We start from the raw sequence: 24,017 nt of genomic DNA, 5'->3' as shown, positions 1-24,017 counted from the left end.
TTCACTGTACATAAAGTGAATTACTCAGAGTTGGTGTCAGAACAAATCTAATCAGGGGCATTAAGGTAACTTTGGCGGGGGGTGGGGGGCACATACTACCATTCATGTGGCAGTTTTGTGTACCCTTCATGCCATTCATGATTGGGTGGGGACAGCACAATAACTCACTTGGGGGGGCATGGCCTGCAAATGCCCCACCCATGACGTTGATCCTGGAATTACTACAGGCTTCCTGAAGCCAAAGCAAAGTGCAAAGGAGTGGTACAATTATGACATATAAAAAACACAGAGATAGATGTACATGGAGAAGGAAGGGTCAAAGGGATATGGGCCGAACACAGAAAAATGGGATTTTCGGACATAGGCAACCTGATCTGAGTGGACAAGTTAGGCCAAAGGGCTTGGACCATGCTGTTTGGCTCTTTGACTTAATGATTATTTAAGACCTCATCCATATTTATGGATCCACACATAAGTCACAGCACTGATCCTCAAATGGACCAACTCTCTTCCTGGTGACCCTTTTACTCTTCATATTCTTTTAGAATCTTTTAGGAATTTTCTTTATCTCATTTAGGAGGGATATCTCATGGCATGTTTTTGCTTTTATAATTTCTTTCTTAGGTATGCTCTGCATCCCTTGTACTCATCAAGGGACTTACTTGATCCCAGTTGCCAATCTGACACATACCTCTTTTTTTTATTGACCAGGTCCTCATTGTGCCTCATCAATCAAGATTCCCTAATTTTGCCAGCCTATGTTCAAAGTCTACCCATCTTTGACCTGGCTCCATCTGCCTCTCATACCCATCCTCACTTTCTGCCACTCGATTGCCTGCCAGTCTTTCCCTTGCACCCACTTATTCTGGCTACCCATGTTATACACTCTTAGTCCTGATGCAGGGTTTCAACCCAAAACATCAACTATCCCTTTGCCTCCACAGATTCTGACTGACCCAACTGAGTTCCTCCAGCAGTTTGTTCTGTGTTATCTGCAGCAACTCCAGACAGATTTTAATTTTTATTTTTAAAATTTAATTTGGACATACAGCACAGTAACAAGCCCTTTCGGCCCACGAGCCCATGCTGCCCAATTACACCCAATTGAGCTACAGCCCCGGTACCTTTTTTGAATGGTGGGAGGAAACTGGAGTACCCGGAGGAAACTCAAAGAGACACAGAGAGAGTGTGCAAACTCCTTATAGACAATGAGGGATTTGAACCCCAGCGCTGATCACTGACGCCATAACAGCATTGTTCTAACCACTCTGCTAACTGTGCCCACCAAATGGAGGGTTATGCGGTAGGGAACATGGATCCATTCCAATTCTCCTACTCCAACAACAGATCTGTGGCAGATGCCATCTCACACAAAGCCTGGAACACCTGGACAGTAAAGACACATACATCAGGATTCTCTTTATTGACTTCAGTTTGACATTTAAAACCATCATCTTCTCAAAACCAATCAGAAAAATCCAAGACCAGGGTCTCAATACCCCATTGTGTAATTGGAACCTGGATTTCCTCACGTCCACACCACAATCAGTGAGGATTAGTAAGAACATCTCCTCCACAATCTCCATCTGTTCCGGAGCACCACAGGGCTCCCTACTCTACTTGCTTTACACCCATGACTGTGTGGCTCAGTACAACAGCACCATCTACAAATTTGCTGAAGAATCCATGGTAGTGGGTTGTATAAAAAGGGGCAATGAGTCAGCATACAGGAGAGAGATTGAAAACGTGGCTGAATGGTGTATTAACAAAATCCTCACAATCAAAGTCACTGAAACCAAGGAACTGATTATGAATCTAGGAAGGGAAAACCAGGGGTGTATGATCCAGTGATCATTGAGGAATTAGAGATGGAGAGGGTGAGCAAATTCAAATTCCTGGGAGTTATTATCTCAGAGGATCTATCCTGGACCCAACACACTAACGTTATTATGAATAAAGCACATCAGAGCATCTACTTCCTCAGAAGTTTGTCGAGTTTTGGTTTGACATCGTAAACCTTGGCAAATTTCTAATGCTGGCATCTTTGTGTCATTTACGAGTGTGTGAAAGAAGGGGTGTACTTCATGTTAAACACCTCACCTCAAGTAAGGGACAGCACATTCACGTTTGGGATCACCCACTGATTAAAATGGTGAAATGCAGGGAGGAACTATTTGCAAAGTGAGCCAGTGTGGTATGGATTGCAATATCTCCCAGCAATGGTTAATTTTTTTTTGGCTGAAAACTAGTATTTTTTAAAATAAATAAAAAAATTTAGACTTTACATGGTTTTGAGGGATATAGTCACAACACAGATGAATGGGAATATCTTAGGAAGGCACCTCGAATAGCATCACTGAGATGGACCAAAGACTTTCTCTGCAGATTAGAGTCATATAGAGTCACACAGCACAGAACAGGCACTGCTGCCCAACCTGCCCTTCCTGATATTTTGGATGTCTGGGCTGGTTTCATTTTCCTGCATCTGCTCCATATCTTTCTAAACCTTTTTATTCACACCCCTGTCCACGTTAATGTTGTTGAAATTTAAAAAAAATAGATTCAAGTTCTTTGGAATAAATATTTCCAATGACCTGACCTGGGATAAGCACATCGATGCAACGATCAAGAAACTGTATACATACCTCTACTTTCTTAGAAAACTAAAGAATTTCAGCCTATTCCACCGTCCCTCAACAACCCCCACAGGTGCACCATCAAGATCAGACTTGCTGGATACATGACAGTGTGGTATTGACATACATACAGACAGAAAAACAGCACGATAACAGGTCACTTTGGACCACAAGCCCGTGCAGCCCAATTACACCTGATTGACCTACACCCCTGGTATGTTTTTGAAGGGTGGAAGGAAACCGGAGCCCCTGGGGAAAACCCACATAGGCACAGGGAGAAGATACAAACTCCTTATAGACTGCGTGGGATTCAAACCCCAGTCCTGATTGTTGACGCTGGAAAGGCATTGCGCTAACCGCTACGCTGACGGTGCGGCCCATTTTTTTTCTGTTTGAAAACACAACAGGTTCTGCTCAAGAACAGCAAAGCTACAGAAGGTAGAAAATGCAGCTCAGAACACAATGAAAACTTCCTTCCTCTCCATAGACTCCATCTACATCTCCTGATGCCTTGGAAAGATATCCAACAGACTGAAAGACCCCTCACATCCTTGACACACTCTCCTCCCTCATCCCATCAGGGAGAAGTCTGAAGAGTTGAGAGCATACACCAAAAGGTTTCTTCTCTGCAGCTAGCAGCTTTTTGAATGGTCCCCACATCTGTGCTCTCATGCTGCCCTTGTTTGCTACTAATCAATCTTCTCTTTCATTGTAATTTTTACTCTGCAAATTGTGCTCCATGTAGCTGAATGTTATGTTAGAGAGAACTGGTTGGTTTGCTTGCAGTAAAACTCTTTTGTGACAAATAAACTTAAACTCGGTATACATTTAACTTGCCAAATGTAATCATTGTATTTGCTTGCTCCAGATACGGTCTACCCTATAATTCTGGTCGCTTTGGGCAATCCCTTATATTATTGCTGTGCCTGTCATGCCATTTGCCAATCTAATTTTTTTCTAATTGCATGAACATTCAAATGCTGTTGCCAGTTGCTTCCCCCACGTCACCTCTTCATACTGCTATTTCCTCACTACACCCTTGGTCATATTGCTGGGCCTCGATCCGAATTGCTCACTATCTCTGTCCCTCTGCTTGATGCTGCCTGAGCAGCTAAAGTCCACCGGCATCTTGTCTTTTCACTCAGACTCTGCTGTTCATGTTCATTTGGAGGAACTGGCCAAATCATACGACCTTACATCCTGCAATAATATGCCGAGGCAGATTACAGATTCACCACAAGAAGCGCGATAGCACTGGGTCAAAATCGTCATGTTAATAGGGAAGGAGTGACAATGTCTCCTACACTCATTTGCCTTATCAGAACAACTCAGCTTGCTGAACTTCTTGGATATGTTAGAGGCTACAAATGACTATCGAGAGGTTAAAATAAACATACAAGTAAGATCATATTTTCTTCCATTTGTGTTACCTGTGAATCCCAATGTACAACTACTTCTTAACAACACTATTAAAGAGCTTCTAGTTTCTCACTTAGGTGTGAAACTATTAAATAGTAACAATAGTTTGGTGTTATGTTGTTCAAATATATTCGCTATTTTTAGCAAAGTTTCTCTCAGCCAGTTGCATGGGAATTGCTCAAGGAAAATGTTAATGTATGACACACACTACTTTTCTATACATAAATCTTTAAATAGATTGCTGAACCATAATGTCAGCTCTTTCCCTTTTAAATAATTTTATTTTATACTCTAATGGAGTTAAACAAGAAAGTCTACAGATGCTGGGATCAAGTGCAATGCACAAACGAGTTGAATAATACTTTCTGGATGCAGCATGACCTGCTGAGTTTCTCCTGCTCGTTTGTGTATTGTTTTATTCTCTAATCCTGTATTTTAAGATTAAACATAAGTCAAATGTGTGACTGTACTCACAAATGCTAAATCTTAAGAATTTGTGGCTACTTTATCAGTTTACAACTGCACAGATGCATAACTGTAAATAAACTAATGACCTTTCATCCTTGATAATGGCCTTGATAAAATAGTTGTTACAAAGGAAGTAGTGATGGAGAAACTAATGGGACTAAAGCCAGACAAATTACCTGGTCCTGATGATATGCATCCAAGGGTTCTGAAGAAAATGGCAGAAGTTATAGTTGATGCATTGGTGGTCATATACCAAAATTCCTTGGTTTCTGGGCAAGTCCCGGCAGACTGGAAGACAGCAAATGTCACGCCACTTTTTAAGAAGGGATGTAGGCAGGAGACTGGAAATTATCGGCAAATTAGCTTGACGTCTGTAGTTGGAAAAATGCTTGAAGCCATCATTAAAGATGAAATGGTGAAACTTTTGGAACGTAAGGGTTCAATCAGGCAGACGCAGCATGGTTTTAGAAAGGGAAGATCTTGTTTGACAAACTTGTTAAGATTCTTTGAGGATATAATGGGTGCGGTGGATAGAGGGGAACAGGTTGATGTTGTATATTTGGATTTCCAGAAAGTGTTTGATAAGGTGCCGCACAAGAGACTTATCAGTAAGTTACAGGAAAGTGGAGTCCTGGGAAGTATATTGGCCTGGATCAAAAATTGGTTGTCTGACAGGAGGCAGAGAGTCGGGATAAATGGGTGTTTTTCAGGTTGGCAGAGAGTGGTAAGTGGGGTGCCGCAAGGGTCAGTGTTAGGCTCACAACTGTTCATCATTTACATTGATGACTTGGAGGAGGGGACAAAATGTGGTGTAGCCAAGTTTGTGGATGATACCAAATTGAGTGGAAGAGCAAATTGTAATGAGGATATGGAGAGTCTGCAGAGGGATATAGTTAAGCTGGATGAGTGGGCAAAGGTCTGGCAGATGGAGTACAATATTAGTAAGTGTGAGGTTATCCACTTTGGCAAGAAAAATAAAAGAGCTGAATATTATTTAAAGGGTGAAAAACTACAACATGATGTTGTTCAGAGGGACTTGGGAGTGCTTGTGCATGAATTGCAAAAAGTTAGGTTGCAGGTGCAGCAGGTTATTAAGAAGGCAAATGGAATGTTGGCCTTCATCGCGAGAGGAATTGAATTCAGGAGTAGGGAGGTAATGTTGCAACTGTATAAAGTACTGGTGAGACTGCACCGGAGTACTGTGTCCAGTTCTGGTCTCCATATTTGAGGAAGGATATACTGGCTTTGGAGACGGTTTACTAGGTTGATCCCTGGAATGAAGGGGTTGACTTAAGATGAAAGATTAAATCATCTAGGATTGTATTCGCTCGAGTTCAGAAGAATGAGAGGAGATCTTATATTATGAATTATGAAGGGTATGGATAGGATAGATGTAGGATGGTTTTTTGAGGTGGCTGGGGAAACTAAAATGAGAGAACACAGACTCAAGATTCGGGGGAGTAGATTTAGGACAGAGATGAGGAAAAATAGTTTTTCCCAGAGAGTAGTGAACGTTTGGAATTCTCTAACCAGGGAAGTGGTTGAGGCTGCCTCATTAAACATATTAAAAATTCGGTTAGATAAATTTTTACATGATAGAGGAATTAGGGGATATGGGGAGAAGGCAGGTAGGTGGAGTTAGGTCATAGATTAGATCAGCCATGATCTTACTGAATGGCGGAGCAGGCTCGATGGGCCATTTTTGGCCTACTCCTGTTCCTACTTCCTATGTCTCCTCACAATTATTTTACGTTTGAATCTTTTATGAAATTGGCTGATATTTTTAGAAATCTTTCCTGGTTGCATGATAATTCTGCTGCAAAAGTACCAGAAAAAACAGGAATTTATTGTATATGTAGTGACTACTTTCCTTTATAGTCGCTTGGACAATCAGAAAATGCTGTTGTCTATGACTCGTTCAAACTAAAGATGAGTTTTCTAAAGTTTATTAAACAATATTAAACATTGTTATCATTATTATCAGTTGTTAATATTTTGTTAGATGGTCAATAGAAATTGTCAGAACATGCTCTGTTTCATCCATTTCATAGACCGAAAGAACTAAACTAAATCTGTTTTCTCTTCAGCAATCAAAGAAAAGCTAGCTGTAATTGTGGGGCTATCACCAGGAGGAGTCGGAGACGGAGGGTGTAGCATCTGGGGAATGTTGTATCTTGCAAATGTGGTTGCATCTTTAGTAGATTCAAGATGATGCCTTCCCATGAGGTCTGCATGTGTGTGCTCTGTTTTTAGTGCTGGTTGCTTAGTTAATAAATCTAGTTGTTTTAAAAAGAATCCAAGTTTCTTTATTGTCATTTAAAAAATCACAATAATCTTGAAGCAAAGATGCTGCTAGGAGACAGCATAAAATATCTTAAACGACATCTACTGGCTGCTTGCAAGCATAAAATACATTTAACCCTTACAATACCGGCCTCTGATTATTATGTTTAAAAGAATAATAATTATCACCACAAAGAAAAATTAAACATAGTAATTGTAGTATATCGGTTAAATGTCAAAAGAAAAGTCAATAATCAAAGCTTTCTGCCTCTTGTAAAAGACAGATTTTGGTAATTGGTCTGTTCAGAAAGCTAATTTTAGGCATGATTCGAAATCTTCCCCATTGCAGTGAACTGGAATTCACTGACTGTGTGTAGTTCAAATGGCTGGCTCCTTCCTTGGGTCCATCCTCACCTCCCCCAATTTAAACCCTGGTTTTCCCGTCTTACCTCAGATTCACCTGAGGACTATTATATATACCAGCCATTGACTGTAAGCTATTAAAAGCGTGATTGCGCTCCTCTCAAGTCTCTGAGTCCAATCACTTGCATTACACCCGTCAACCAGGAATTTCGAGGCACTAAATTGTCCATCATATTTCATTTCCTTTTTCAGATTTGAAATTTCATCTGCAAATCTCTCCCTCTGGTTAAAACAGATGATATCCTTCTCAGCATTAACCAATTCTTCAACTGACACCACCATTTTTTTGAATGTCAAGGTCTCCTGTCCCTTTTTGTTGTGATCCAATTGAAATTTAGCAGGAACCTCACTTATTTGTTTTTCCTTTCTGCTATGATTCAGAAGCAGTCTTTTAAGTCAGAGCATCCATGTATCCATTTGTTCAGACATTATCCAAACAGCATTTGCAGTCTCACTCCTGATTTCAGGGTCTTCTGAAAAAATTTATTTTAATTTATCAGGGTTCTGAGGTCAATCCTTCTAAGACTGCAGAAGAGACTGAGGCCCAGACATCCAAATATACTTTTTTTTAGAAAAGATGACTTTGAAACCTTAGGATGCCAGATTGGAAGGATTGTTAACTGCGTGAACGTATCTCTGCTGTATTGGAAGTGAGACTTTATCAATGTCAGTGATTCTGTTAGCACAAAGGTTCAAACTATGTATTTGAGCACAGAGGTGCTATCAGTCCAAAATATGGAGTCTGTTAGTTCCATCTGCAGCTCTATTTTCAACATTATGTCCAGCCTGGGGACTGTAATTTATCCATTTTGGAAGTAAAAACCCTCCTTTGAAACAGATCACTCTCAACTCCATGATAAAGAGTTATTGCTTCCTCTATTGTAGCTGCAGAAGTGAGACAATGTAGAAGTTATTCCTAATGGTGCTTATAGCTTGAGAGCTCATTTGTTCCATATTGTGCTCAGCAGGGAAAGAATTGCACATCTTGGTGATTGTAGACTCCATCAGGCCACCAATGGTAACAAGTCACGGTCTTTATTCATACTTTCACCTGATGGAACATTGCTTTAATGTCTGTAGTAATGATGACAGGTTCATTAGGGAATCTAGTTAAGACTCCTGTCAATGTACTGGTCAAATCTGGATCCTATAAGAGTTGAGAATTTAGTGAAACCCTCCCCTGAAAGGTTACTCCACAATCAAACACCACTCAAAGTTTTTTATTCTGTGGATGCAAAACCCCATGGTGTGGTAAGTACCATCTTTTGCCATCACTACGTTTCAAAATATAATCTGGTACTTTCTCTACATGACCTTTAAATATCATTTCAGACAAGCAGTTGGTGTAGTCTCAAATGATAAGGAAGATTTTTCTCTTTAAATTCAGTGTACGTTTTTTAATAACACTTCTATTATCAGGCACACATATTTCAATTTTCTTTAAAGCTAATCCAATGCAGTAATGATCATTAACCAACTTGGCAGATTTCAACAATTCCAAGAACTGCTGGTCTTTGTCGACCTTGAGGCACTCAGGAAAGTCATTCCTGAACTACTGCTCCCACAATTCATCAAGTTTAACAATCGATATCTTGTTGACACCTATAGCCGACTGGTCTTGAATCTCATTTCTTCCTCCTAATGGTCCATTAATTGTCTAACCAAGCAGAATTTTGACAGCAAAAGGTCTGTCCCCTACACTCCTTACATCACATCTAGTGGTTCCAGAGCTTTGGTACATCTGAACCAATCAGCAACTCCATCTTTGAGTTGATTTTGCATAAACAATTTTAAAAAAAAATGTGTCCTTGGTTCATTGTCATTTTGATGTGGGATGTTTTCTTTAAGCAGTTACCATTAGGCCATCAGGTGCGCAGACCTCAGAGGGGTGCTGATGAAGAGAGATGCTTGGGAGTTCTCAAAAATTGTTACTATCCAGTCCAGCGATCTCTAGGCCCAAAACAATGCTGATTTCAATGTGTTTAATTTAACCAATAGTTTTCAATATAATTTTGATCTTCTTCCATGAAGATCAAGCTTATTCATTAACCCCATAGTGCAAAATGCCACAGTGCTACCTGGGTCATAAAATGCATAAATAATGCACTATTGCACTTCCTTTCTTGGCCTTAACATGCACAGGTACTATTAAAAGTTTGCAGTTGTTGTCACCAGCCCAAGTAAAACCATTTGTCTGTTTTCATCTGCTTCTTTTCTTGCTTTTTGTTCCTTTTCCTTATTCTTCTTTTACTGGAAGATATGTATCATTTTTGAATGCTTTTGACTACATATGTCACAACTGATTTGCTTTTTGCAGTTTTTCCTAATGTGTCCTTTACACACAGTCAAAACATACTCCATTTTCCTTCAGAAAAGTGCTTTCCTCACTATCCATCTTCTTTTCCAACTGTGCACACTTTGCCAAAGCATGCTTACTGTTACAGAACAAACATTTCTTCATAGCAGGCAAACATTCCTTTTCCTTGATTTCTTTATCCACAACTGCCAAGAAGGTGGCAAATGTACTTCTTTCCCAAATTTTGGACCTCTCAACTTTTTTGCTTACTGAGTGCCTTCGATATTTCCATACATTGGATAGGGTCCACTTGGCCTTTAATGAACTCCACCAAATCCTTAAAAGTAACCATTTGTATTTTTTCTGATATTCAACAAATGAATTTCTCCATAGTTCTCTCATTCGGTAGGGTGATTTGTTTAAAATGATTAGCATATTAGTAGACATGTCAAGCTCTTGTAGATGGCTGATCTCAGCCATGACATTGCAACACCCTCTTAAAAAAGAGGGAGTAAGCTTGTAGAATTTTCATGCCATCCAGTTTTATTGACGACCATGGAAGAGCCTTCTGTACATAAGCTGTAGCAATTTTATGCTTATTGCCAAAATGCTTCTTTAGTTAAAACTTAGCCCTTTTGAACCCTTCGTTTGGGGCCATATGATGGCAACTCTTTACAAGTTCTTGTGGTTGTCCACTTGTGATCTGTTCAAAATAATATAGACAATCTTCTAAATTTTGGTTCTTACTTTCAATACTGCGTTCAAAGTTTCTCATGAACGCTATGAACGGAAGTGGGTCACCATTAAAAACCTGAATTTTTCTCTTAGGCAGAGAAGAGAGAGACTGTAACTGAATTAACGATACAGCCATTTCATCTTGCCTTCTCATGCCTGAGAGTACGTTACTTTGTTCATCCAAATTTCTCTTCTTTAACCTCATTTGTTCAGGTTCATACAATCTTGTAACCATGGCACTAGCTCTAATATTTTATTTTTCTGTTGTCCTTCCTCAAAACATGACTCCATAACATTAGACGCCTTAGATAATTAACTTCGAATACCAAATACGTTTAAGCCTTCTAGTGCCCTCAACCTGGCCTGATTAACAGCTTGTCCAGTTTCAATTGCTCCTTTTGCCTTTTTAGCTGCACTTCCTCCCTCCTTAGCTGATCCTCCTGCAGCTCCCTTTCCATCCTTAGCTCCTCACATATTCTCCTTATTCGCTCCTCCTGTTCTTCTAATGCCAATTTATTTTGAAGCAATTCTTTTTCTGTTTCAAGAGTTACCTCTTCATCCTGAATCTTTAAATGTGTAGATGCAGTACTTGAAACACTAGAGCTTGTTCTAGAACTCCTCTTGCTTCTCCTGCTACCAGTATTTGACTACTATCACTTGGTAGTATATCATCCTGTATGTCAGATGTTGACTTAATGCCTGACTTTATCTCCAGTCTTTCCTGGCTATTCTCCACATCAACATCTTGTGACACATCTTCAGCCACTGTCCTTAGATTCTGTTGATGTTTTTTGCAATACCTCTGTGGGGTTCGTATTCCCATCAGCTGTTACCTTCTTTCTTTCTATTGTAAATTTCAGTCTTGCTTGAAAAGCAGTTTTGATTCCACTTGAATCTAATCCCAATCATTGAAATTCTTCTTTAAGTTCCTTGACTTTCATCTCCTCGATATGTCGCTCCTCAGGGGTCACAGCTTCAGCTGTGGATGCCATTTTATCTTTATCCTTTGAGCTGACCGTCATACTCAAGCACCAATAAATGCACTACAATAACTCCAAAACTAAAACAATCCTCAAAGAACAAGCGGCAGTTTCTCCAAACTGAGTTCAAACTTCCAATAAACACACAGAAGGAATCTTTTAGTAAGGCTTTTTGCTTTCAATGGCCTTAATGCTGCTGTTGACATTTGTGCTTCCTTGAGTTCAAAATGCTCTAAACAAAGCCACTCAATCCAGTCCAAATTCCAAATCCAATTTCCAACATTTTATTGTCTTAATTCCTTTTCTATTAACTTAAGTTATAGTGATTACTTTCTTTTACAGTTGCTTGGAGGATCAGAAAATGTTGTTATTGTCTCTGACTCGTTCAAACAAATGCATACTAAAGTTGCATTTCCAAAGTTTATTAAATGATATTAAACATTGTTAAAGTTATGATCAGTTGCTATATGTTGTTATAAGCCATTAAACATTATATGATGCTAAAATATTGTTAGAAATTGTTGGAACATGCGCTGTTTCATTCATTTTTCAGAACAAAAGAACTAAACTAAACCTATTATCTCTTTAGCTAACAAAGAAATGCTAGCTATAACGTTGAACCAAATATGTTGCTAGGAAACAGCATAAAATATGTTAAACATCTTCTGGCTGCTTGCAAGCATAAAATACATTTTTATCCCTTTCAGAACATTTGTCCAAGTTAAAGAATTATGTGATTAAGTATTTGACTTAAGCTTGCTTAAGAAAATATGCAGTTAGTGTGGTCCTTTTCCAGGTTTTGTCCATGTGATCTAAACATAACATTTGACTCTGAGTCTGATTATCTTTTATCTATAATACATGTGGTACCTCATTGGAAAATGCTGTAAATACTCTTGTTTAATTATGGAGATATGATTCAGTCCATCACTACACTTGATCCTCATCCTCTTCTATTGCTTCTGCCCAAGATAGTAGAGGATATGCACATCTCAGAGGGAGTCAGCAAGAAGGTAAAGTTGACTTAGTGAATTCTTGTGAATGCAGAGGGGAATTAATCTTGAAATGCTGCACAGAGAACTGTAGTATTCCCAACCATTCAAAAGTTTTCCATTGAAAATGTTGGCAATCTCAAAGCTCAAGGTATTCTATGTTCAGTTTTCACCTATTACACATTGCAAGCACACAAGAGATTGGACCAAATCATTATTTTGAGATATTCAATCTCTTTAGCATATGAGTATGAAGAAACTAAATTCATATTGGAATCTAACTGTGCATGGACTATCTTGAGCCTTGAAGTTGGTAACATTTTTAATGGAAAACATTTGAATGGTGGCACCAGCTCCTGGCCTGGTTGGTAGTGAGAGGAGTCCTCCCAGTCAGATCCTTCCTGTGCCAATGTAATATCACCCCCAATGCATGCTGCACTCAAGATGGGAGGGATGGGGAGGAGACAGTCACCCATCTCTTTGCATACTGTGGCTTTGCTTAAAGTGTGTGGTGAAAGAAGCAATGGACCTTGTCATGTTTCATCCCCAGCAGCAGTTTAACAGAGGACTCTCTGATTTATGGGTTGTTGCCAGGGATGCATGCAGAGGCACACATACACAGCTGCTGGAACATCATCAATAATGTAAAAGATGCTCTTTGGTCTGTCCACAACTTGTTGGCCAACCACACACTGAGATATCAATGAAGGAATGGTATCAACAGTCACATTCTAGGCTGAAGGAGTACATGGGACACACTGCAGCTTGGCGCAACCAATGTGAGGGGTTTGTGGGGCAGTCTAGAATCTTTCCACTATTAGATGTTGAGGTTTTGAGATTGGTGGGAAGCCCTTCAAACAACAAAGGGGGAGCAACCCGAGGGACAAACATATTCGTAGCAATGGTGCTAGAAATGATTGATGCTGCAAGGTACAATCACAGAATGAACAAACGAATATGGCACTATGGAGGGTAAAAATGTCACATGCATTAAAAGTGAGGGGAGTAAAATTTAGAAATGTGCAGGATAAGTTTTTTACAGAGTGGTAGATGTCTGGAACAAGCTGCCAGGGTTAAATAGTAGCATTTAATAGGTGTCTGAATTGACTCATGCAAGAAATGGAGGGATGTGTGTTACGTGCAAGCAATAGGGTTTTAATTTAATTTGGGGATCATTTTTGACTCAAACATTGTGGACTACAAGGCCTGTTCCTGTGCTATACTGTTCTATGTTGGAAAATTCCTGGATGGAAGGTAAGATATTGTTCTTCTAGTCCACATTAGGCCTCACAACAGCAGTGGAGGAGGCTTCCAGCAGGCAGGACAGAATTGACATGGGATTGAGAATTAAAAATGGCATGCAATGGAAAACTCAAGGTCACCACAGGTGTTCTCAAAAGTGATTAACCAATCTTTGTTTGGTTTCTCTGCTGTAGAGCAGTCCACATTCAGAACACCAGATGCTATGGAGTAGATTGAAACAAGTGCAAGTGAATAAGTGTTTCACCTGGAATTGTTTGGGGTCCTGGGATGAAGGTAGGGAAGAGTTGAGTGGATGGGTGCTGTATGATTGTATCTTCTCCTGTTGAGTGGGAAGATACCATGGATAGAGGGTGGTGGGTGAGGATGGAAGAAGGGAGCATGGAGTCATAAAGTGAATGATCCCTGAAAAGTGCAGAAAGGGGAGGGGATAATTAAAGACATGGTGGGATTGTGTTGGAGCTGGCAGAAATTGTGAAGGATAATTTGTGGGGTGGAAAATGAGAACCAGGGGAACTCTAACTTTGACCTGTCCCAGTGGAAATCAGGTGAGAGCAGACATGTGGGAAGAAGAAGGATACAGTTGCAAGCTCTATTCACAATGGCAGAAGGGAAACCAAAGTTCAGGAGGAAGGAGGATATTGAAAGGCAACAGAATGGAAAGCCCCATCATTGCAACAAATGTGACAGATGAGGAAACAGGGAAAAAGGATTGGTGTAAAAACACAATGATGGAGAAACTCAGCAAGTCAACCAGTGTGCTTTATATAGCAAAGACAAATATACATAACCAACGTTTCGGGCTTGAGTCCTTCATCAAAGTATGAGCAAAATGTAGACAGGTGTCCGAACAAAATGGTGGGAGAGGGGTAGTAGGAGCACAGTCCCATAGACAGAAGGGAAAAGAATTAGTGGTTCATCATTGTTAAAAATATAAGTTGGCAGTACTCCACTTGCATACATTCTACATTGTTCAGAAATTTCTTCTTAAGCTGGACTTTTGCCAGCAAAATTTCCTCGATGTCACCAATTTGGATCGAGTTGCAATGGTTGGGTGCAGATTTGCGATGAATGAGTCTGCCTCCTCCATTTTCTATTGCAATTATGCAATATAAACATAGCAAATAATTAATCTGAACATTCGACTTCTCTTGCCATTTGGATATTTTGCTTTTTGAGTTAAAAATTCCTATTCTTATCAAGTATTTTAATTTGGACTGCTTGATATTATAATAATTTTCCAATGATATAATGTAAAAACACAGTAATACTAGAAGAACTCAATGGGTCTCACAGTATCCATAGGAGGTAAAGATAGATATTTCAGGCCTGAGCCCTTCTTCAAGGTATAAATAAAAAGCAGGCAGGCATCTGAATTAAAAGAAGGGAAGGGAGCGGAGTACAGATCAACAGGCAAAAGGTGTAATTGGATATGGATAGGAAGACAGGAGAGAGGAAAGATGAGAATTGATTGGGGGAGAAGGAAAGTTTAGTTCTGTGAATGCAGAGCTGAGGGAAAGGGATGAGAGAGAGATAGAGGTACAGAAAAGGAGACAGGGATAGATGTGGGGGGTGTGAGCCTAACAGAAACTGGAGAAGTTGATGTTAATGCCATCCAGTTGCAAGGTGCTCAAACAGAATATGAGATGTTGCTCCCAAGTCTGGCATGGCATGAGACCATGGACAGACATTTCAGCAAAGGGAATAGGGTGGGGAATTGAAATGGGTGGCCATTAGGGGATAGAAAGCTAATGAAAGTTCTTAAATAAAATTAAATGTGGCATAAAGGAACACTGGATTCTCATCACCAAATTCTTGGAGGTAACTAAGGGAGCGCTGGCCTTGTGAGGGATGGCCATGTAACTTAAGTGAATTGATAGAATACTTGCACATTTGCTCGCAATAGAGAATATTTAAAATTCTACATCCAGGCTTAGACCTTCTGTTGAATTGCACAGTTCTACTTGTGCATTGTGAGTGAATTTTTGTGAAAAGTTAACTTCCAAGTAGAGTTGCCTCTACTTCAGTGCCTCAACTTCCTCAGGAGTTTGCAGAGGTTTAGTATGACATTGGAAACTCTGGCAAACTTTCACAGACATGTTAACCAGCTGCATTACAGTCTGGTATAGGGACACCAATGCTTTTAAGCGAAAATCCCTACAAAAGGTGATGAACACAGCCCAGGACATCACAGGTAAAACCTTCCCTATCATTGAGAACATCTACAGATGATGCGCTCACAAAAGTGCAGCAGCGATCATCAAGGATCTATATCACCCAGCACACGCTCTGTTCTCACTGCTGCCATCAGGAAAGAGATATAGGTGCCACAAGACTCGCACCACCAGGTTCAGGAACAGCTACTACCCCTCCATCATCAGACTCGTCAACAACAAATTCAATCAGGGACTTATTTAAGGACTTTTACTTTTGCACTTTATTGACTTTTTTAATCTATGTATTGCACAATCAGTTTGTTTACATTTCTTTATTTATTTACATGTGTATGTTGAGTCCGTTTTTTTGCACTACCTCACCTGCAGGGCAAAAGAATCTTAAGGTTGTATGTGATGTCATGTATGTACTCTGATAATAAATCTGAAATCTGAAGTCTGAGTTAGTGGGAAGGAAATACACTAAACTTACCCTGACAAACCAACAGTGTATGTGACTCAATCCAAAGGTGATGTGGTTTACTTCAACTGTCTCTTCTGTGCCTGCTCAATCAGGGAGGGGCATCAAGTATTACCTTTCCTGACATTATCCAGATCCTGTGAAGAATAACAGGGAGATGATACCGATGGGGTTAAGATGCAGATCAAACAGCCAGAATTCTGAACCATTGATGCAGATATAGAAAGTGATTAAATGGTACATTACATTTATGGTAACTTGGGAATATAAAATGAAGCAATTAAATAAATCTGGAAATCAAAATAAAAGCATGTCTCATTAACAGCAAGCACAAAACCATTGGATTGTCTGGGTCACCAGAAGCCAGGCAACAATTCTCCTGTTCTCTGATTGCCTTGGCCTGATTGACTGCTCACTACCTTCTCAGTTCAGGGGCAATTAGAGATGGACATTAAATGCCAGCAACGTCCTCTTCTTGAGGGGAAATGAAGGAGAAAACACTGCTTGGGGCATTGGGGAGGGACGGCTGCTCGCCTTCAGGCTGAAACAACAGACCAACTGCTGCTTTTCCAATATTCCTCTCCAACTCGCGTGTCATGTTCACTGACTCCTTCTTTCCACCTGCTTCATCTGCTAATGTCACGATCGATCAACATTCAGACGGACTCAGTAGGGAAACAGGTATTGGCCTCCAGTCTGAGGAGAACGAGGCCTTTGATCCCACAATATCTGTGCTGGGACTTAGTTATTCAGCACAAAAGCTGCTTGTACCCAGTAACACACCTAATTCATGGCCAAAGTACCAATAATTCTTGGGAGCATCATGAAAGAAGAAAATCTATCCTTCCTATTATGTAGCAGTTTGACTTTTTACCAGTTATTTTGGTGCTCTGACAGTTCATTTTCTACTGCTTCATTTTCAACTGAGTGCTCCTTTCATTTTTTCGTATCCTGCCTCCTTGTTTTCGTACTGAGTTCATGCTGTCTTATTTTTCCTGTTTATTAGATGTAGCTCTTTCTAGAATTACAGAGCTGCCTCCAGGAAATATTAATATGCTTTCAGCGAGTCATCGACCATTGTTGCCAAGTGATTACTCATCAATGCAAACAATAACCAAACGTTCAGCCAGAAAGCCCCAAAATAGAACAGAAAGAAGTATGTCGTAGTTTCAGCCGTTGCAATGTTTATGCATTGACACTGCACACATGTTCTTCCATTTGGTGATTATTCTGTGGTGCAGGTTGCTTGCTATCCAAACAGATTTGTTCTTTAACCGATTGTGCTCCCAGTTCTGTTCTTGATACGCTAAGTTGGTCACATGGAGTAAATGAACAGAATCACTTCAGCTGCAACAATTATTTGAGGATTGCTATAGCAGACATCCATTTTCATGCACATGAAAACACATGTATGTAACCATTTTCTGAAATCAAATTAAAATCAATCATTGCTACAGTGATTTCAAAGGCTGAGATACCTTGGATGAATATGCAGGGCAATTTGGATAAACACATTCAGCTTGTAAAGGGCTTGTAGGATTTTCACACATCGCTTGCTCATTTTTCTATCTTGGTTTCTTGTTGCAACACCCACACATTAACCAACAAAGCAAGCTACTTTAAAGGTGCCTGTGCAGATCGGCATGGTAAACCTTTGAATTGTTTTCAGTCTTATTTGATTTTGGATTGGGATGAACATTGGGTCAGGATGATCATTGGGTCAGAAGATACTCCAATGAAATAAAGTGCAAACTCAAGTCAGCATCTGTATTTTCAGTCAAGAGAGAGAGAGAGAAAAGAAGTGCCAAGATTTAAACTGAGCTTTGCACTTTCGTAAGTGGTGATGCCTTGGAGCTGCATTGCGCGTCAAAGGCAATGTTATACATCCTTTGTAACCGTGGTTGACATTTTCATTATCCACCCACTCTAACTAAGCTTTCAAGGGCAGGTCTTTGAGAAGGGGCTGTTACACAGTCAACTGAGGGAGGTAGGGTGGGGGCGGCGTGGTGGTTGCCAGGACCTGATTTCTTGGAACTCAGAATGATGAAGTGCATAACAAGGGAAGGGCAGTGATTTGAACAAGTGTTGATCACAACCTGTAAGTGAGGTCTGGAGGAGAGGATGCTCATGTCTTAACCCTGGAAAACAAGTTATAGCCTTAGGACTGCCCAACATCCACTGCCTACTGCAGTTGAGTTACTCACACTGTTAAAATGGGCATTCCAGCCATTGTAAAACTGATGGTAAAGCCATGTCACTGAAGGAGTGAAATGCTCATCATTTAGAAACTGCCAGCCGTTGAATAAAATAAAACAGAATTAAAATGAGCCATAAAGGAAGTGGAGAAGGAATAGGAAACCATGACATTAATAAGGGTAAGGAAGATAACAGCATAACTAATTTATGTTACATGGCGGTGAAGTATTTTGGGAATAACGAGTCAACAGAGAACATTCTGGAATCTTGAGCAAGCAATGAGGTGCTGGAGGAACTCGGTGGGTCAGGCAACATCCATGGGTAGAAGTGGTCAGTTAATATTTTGTGTCAGTACTCTTTAACAGGACTAAAGAGTGGCAATATTGTGTATCTTGGGGGGAAAGAAGCTGTGCGAAGAGGCCCAGAGGTGATAGGGTATTGGAGAGAAGGTGTGAGAGGTGGAGAGGCAGGTAGAGGTAAAGACAACAGGGAAGGGAGAGCGTTGCTGGCAGTGAAAGTTGGAGAGATATTAACTGCAGAGGTAGGTAAAGAAGAAGGGGAAACAATGGAAACAGTTGGGGCGGTGGTTACCTAAAAATGGAAATATTTAGGTTCATGATGTCATGTTTAAGATTGTCCAGTAGGAATATAATGTGTTGTTTCTCAAGTTTGCATCAGACAATGGACGAGGCCAAGTCTGTCATTGCAGGAATAATTGCGGAAAGTTGAAATGGTTGACCACAGGAAACTCAAGCTTAGATCCACAGAGTGTAGGTGTTCAACGGAGGGGGTCACCCAATTTGTTTTGTCTTACCACTGTAGAGGAGGTCACACCAAGTACATTGAGTGCAGTAGATTCAGTTGGACGATGTGCATTGTAAAGCTCTACCTCAACTGGAAGGTTTGTTTGGGGCCCTAGATGGAGCTGAAGGGGAGATGTAGGGACAAGGTTTGGATTTTTATGGTTACAGCAGGAAGTGCCTATGAGGGTGGAAGGGTGGGTGGGGAGGAAAGAGCAGACTACGGAGTCATGAAAAGATTTGTCCTTGTGAAAAGTGGATTGGGGTGCGGAAGGGAGGATGTGGCTGGTGCTGAGATCGAGCTGAAGTTGGTGGAAGTGTTAGAAGATAATGGGTCAGATGTGGAGGCTGATGGGGTGGAAAATGAGGACCAGAGGAACTCTATCCTTGTTCTGTCTGTGGAAGGTGGGATATGGGCAGAAATATGAGTGGAAGAGATACAGGTGTGAGCTTTATCAATAATGTGAAGGGGAATCCACATTTATGAAAGGAGGATATTTTGGATGTTCTGAAATGGAAGGCCTCATTCTGGGGCCAAATATGGTTGAGGTGGAGGAATTAGGAGAAAAGGATGGCTTCGTTACAAGAGACAGAGTTGGAAGAGGTACAATCCAGGTAGCTGTGGAGTCAGTGAGTTTGTAACAGATGTCCATGGAGAGTTTGTCTCCTGAGGCAGAGAGAGCAAGGAAGAGGAAAGAGGTGTCAGTAATAGTCCTGGTAAATATAAGAGTGGGGTGGAAGTTGGTAGTGAAGTCAATGAAATTTTCAAATTCCACATGGGTGCAGGAGGGTAGTGGCCAACGTAGTGACTAATGTAGTAGAGAAAATGTTGTGGAATAGCATGCAAGTATGAGTGGAACTGGGACTTTTTCACATATCTAACAACAAGGTAGCCATGGGTGGGTGTTTTCTCTGCTGTGTAAAATATTACACAAACCTTTTTTGAATATCATCCCTCCTGTAACACTGCTAACCTCAGCTGCACTGGCATTTAAATAGACTTGAATGGTTTATTGCCACATGTACCTAGATGCAGTGAAAAGCTTAATTCAGCTTGCTGTCCAAGATGTGGAGGTTAGTGGGGTGGAATGTTGCTACATTCCAGATCGATCACTGGGTGATATTTATTGGAAATTTGAAATAGGGACTGAGACGAAAAATCGGTCATGTCATCGCAGGCTCCAATCTGCTTCCAAAAACAAGTCTACTGAAAGTATTTGGAAGAATTCCAGAGACAAATGTAAAGACTGTCATGGTGACATAATGAATTTCATGTTCTGAACTGGGATGAACCTCAATCATTGTCTGATCTACTTCATACACTGTCCAACATGTGTGTGATGTTACTTTGTTATAAAAGGATTAATTAAAGACTATAAATTAATCCAAGGCTTTAAATATTTGTAAATTGTTTGGTAAGCATTCTTCATAATCATATGAATCTAGAGATTAATTTAAAGTTGTATTTTAAGACACAAATGCATCATTAGGAGAGAGCAGGAATATGACCTCACTGAATGGATGAGAAGGTATGAAGGGCCTGCTCTTATTTCTATTCTCAATATTTATGTTTCCATCAAGGAACCTGCCATCAAGTTCTGCTCCAATGCTATCTATAAATTTGTTGACGACACCACAGTTCTTAGCCAAATAATAGAAAATGATGAGTCAGAATCTGAGATGGAGATGGAGAACCTGGTTGGGTGGTGCCAGAACAACAATCTTGCTCTCCATATTAGCAAGATCAAGGAGCTTACTGTGCAGTGACTGGATGGTGATGGAGAGGGTTAGTCCCTTCAAGTTCCAGGAATCCACACACCAGAGGGTGTATTGTGGAGCCAGCATATAAAAGCATCTGTGAATAAGGCACACCATAGCTTCTTTCTAACATGTTGTCAAATGCTCTGTCAAACTTCTATAGGTGCACACTGGAGAGTATATTGACAGATTGTATCCACAGTCTGGTTTGATAACTCGAGTGCCTGAGGAGACAATAGAATGGGGCAATCCTAGGTGTACATCATAGGCACAGATATCCGGTCCACTGAGGGCATCTATGTGAGGCCAACATCATAAAGGATCCATCACCCCTGTCACAATGTCTCCTCACTTCTACCATTAAGGCAGAAGGTATAGAAACCTGAAGTCCAGCATCTCTGGGTTCAAGAACAGTTTTATCCATCAGCGATCAGATTCTCAAACCTTCCTTCACTACCCTAATCCCAACCATAAACTAGTCCAGGACCACCAAAAGATCTATTTGCATGATTTAAACACTTTTGGAACTTTCACCAACTGGAAATGTGAATAGTTATCTATTTGTGCTCTTTTTCTGTCTTAGCATATTGTGGAAAATGTAATGCCTTCTAATCAAGTTAGCTGCAGCAAGTACTAAGAATTTTGGTGCATTTGTACATCATGTTTATGTATATGACAATAAACTCTCATTATTCATTGGTACTCATCTAATTGTCAAAGTTTTGAAAAATATTCTTATATGGCATCCTCCCATCGATCTGTTCCATAGCATTTCTTGACTGCAAGGTAGCTCATGGCAATTTCCCAGAGTAGCAATGACAGGCAATCAGTGCAAGCTTTGCAATTGATGAGTATAAGCTAGGAGGGGTATGGAGGGCAGATCTTGAGTCCTTGTGTCATGTTTAGCTTTAACTCACACCTGAATAACCTCCCCCAGCAAATTCTTAGCCTTACTGATCTCTCAGCCCCTGTTGAACCCTCAAGCCCTAAACCCTCACCCTTTGCTGAACCCTCACTCTCAAATTCTCACACATTCCATTGAACTCTCACCTCCCCTCTCCCCCTGGGGAACCCTCATCCCCTTGGGGAACCCTCATCCCCCTGGGGAACCCTCATCCCCCTGGGGAACCCTCATCCCCCTGGGGAACCCTCATCCCCCTGGGGAACCCTCATCCCCCTTGGGGAACCCTCATCCCCCTTGGGGAACCCTCATCCCCCTTGGGGAACCCTCATCCCCTTGGGGAACCCTCATCCCCTTGGGGAACCCTCATCCCCCTGGGGAACCCTCATCCCCCTGGGGAACCCTCATCCCCTTGGGGAACCCTCATCCCCCTGGGGAACCCTCATCCCCTTGGGGAACCCTCATCCCCTTGGGGAACCCTCATCCCCCTGGGGAACCCTCATCCCCCTGGGGAACCCTCAACCCCAAACTCTCACACCTTCCATTGAATACTCATCCCCAATTCCTCATACCCCCACTGAACTTTCACCACCTACTGATTCCTCCCCCTCTGCTGAACCCTCACCCCCACTCACCACTGAACCCTTGCTCTCCAATTCCTCATTCTCTGCTGTACCCTCACATCATGGACTGAACCATAATCCCTTCCAGCACTGCCTCCTGCAGAAGTCTCACCACTGCATTGCAGAGAATGTAATTGCCCCATGAATGAATCGCTTGAAGGTCTTTTTTCCCCCACATACCAGTGGGAAACGGGTGGGTCTTAAAAAAGTTATTTCCTTGTGCTAGCTCCACCAATCAATGATAATACAATGCTTATTGGCTTCAATGTCACTTTATTGACCTTTCCCTTGCCTTCCCACCTCTGCCTTGAATGTATTCAGTGATTCCACACCTACCACTCTCTAGTGTGAGGAATTGTAAATGATATGTGACTTAGAGAAGAAGAAATTCTTCCTTATTCTTAACTGAAATTTGTGGCCCTTTTTCTGGAACGATATCCCCCTGGTTCTCTGAACCCCACGAAGCACAATATCCTCTCGGTACCTACCCTAATAATGTCCCTCAGAAAAATAAATGCATTGATATGATCTCTTGTTCTTCTGTACACCAGTGAGTTTCAGCCCATATTGTACAATCTTGCATAGAACATAGAACAGGAGAGCACAGGACCAGGACCAATGATATCTGCACAAAACAGGATGACAAATTAACCTAAATTTCTGCTGCTTGCACCTGATCTATGTCTTTCTATTCAATGAATATTCAACTGTCTATCCTCAAGTGTCTTAAATTGGGTTTTGGGTTCTTCATAAGTCAACCCTGTCATCCTTGGAATCAACACAGTGAACCATCTCTGCATTGCTTTCAATATAAAGGCATCCTTAAATAAGCTGATCTAAACTGTGTGTAGTTGATGCAACCCTGTAAAGTTGGATCAAAACTTCCCTCTTTCACTCTTCATATGCCTCAAAATAATGGCATCAATCTATTAACCCATCTCATTATTTATTGTAGTTGCATGCACTTTTATTTTCCATACACCTGACCTGCCACTTCCCCCAAATAATAATTTGCTTCTTCATTGCTCCTTCCTTCCAAAGTGGATACTCTCATGCATTGAACTCCATCTGCCAACTTTTTGACCACTCATTTGACTCATTGATATCCCTCTCCAGGGTCTTTGTATTGACCTCATACTTATTAACTCATCTATCTGTGTTTCATCAGTAAAACTGGCTATAGTAACCATCAACATAAATTATAAGTCATTAAGACCTTGGTACTGATCATCCTGGTAGTCCAGTCATTATAGGTTGGCAGTTCAAATATGGCTGGCCTATTTATTCTCACTCCTGCTCTTTTCCCACTCTATTTTCAATGTTAATTTATTAATTCAATGGACCTCGGGCATTCCAATGTCATACCTTATTGGATACCTTCTTAAAATCCAATCACACTCCATCTGTATATTCCACATTCATCCACCCCATTGTACATCTTACATCTGTGATTCAATTAGTCTGTATACTTTCCACAGTTTGAAAAATATCTGACATATCTCCTCAGATTCTTAAGAAAGTAGAGGGGTGTTGGGGTGCCTGAAAAATACTGGCCAATCCAACAAGAGGTATGGACAGGATATAGCGATCTAGATATAGAGCAAGCATCTAAA

General features: G+C 40.8%; 1 long non-coding RNA gene across 1 annotated transcript in view; it reads right to left on the bottom strand.

The window, feature by feature from the left end:
- The window catches only part of LOC138760073 (uncharacterized), a 37,173-nt gene that overhangs the window by 7,463 nt on the left and 5,693 nt on the right, over positions 1-24,017 (bottom strand). Inside the window, exons 2-3 of the long non-coding RNA XR_011355372.1 lie at positions 16,139-16,263; positions 4,700-4,811 (exon numbers count right to left, since the gene is read on the bottom strand). This is a non-coding gene — a long non-coding RNA (uncharacterized lncRNA). The remainder of the gene's footprint in view (positions 1-4,699; positions 4,812-16,138; positions 16,264-24,017) is intronic.

This window comes from Narcine bancroftii, chromosome 4 (genome assembly GCF_036971445.1).
Source record: "Narcine bancroftii isolate sNarBan1 chromosome 4, sNarBan1.hap1, whole genome shotgun sequence".
Lineage (NCBI taxonomy): Eukaryota > Metazoa > Chordata > Chondrichthyes > Torpediniformes > Narcinidae > Narcine > Narcine bancroftii.
The sequence above is the reverse complement of the archived record's forward strand: the minus strand, read 5'-3'. Positions and strand labels throughout refer to the sequence as shown.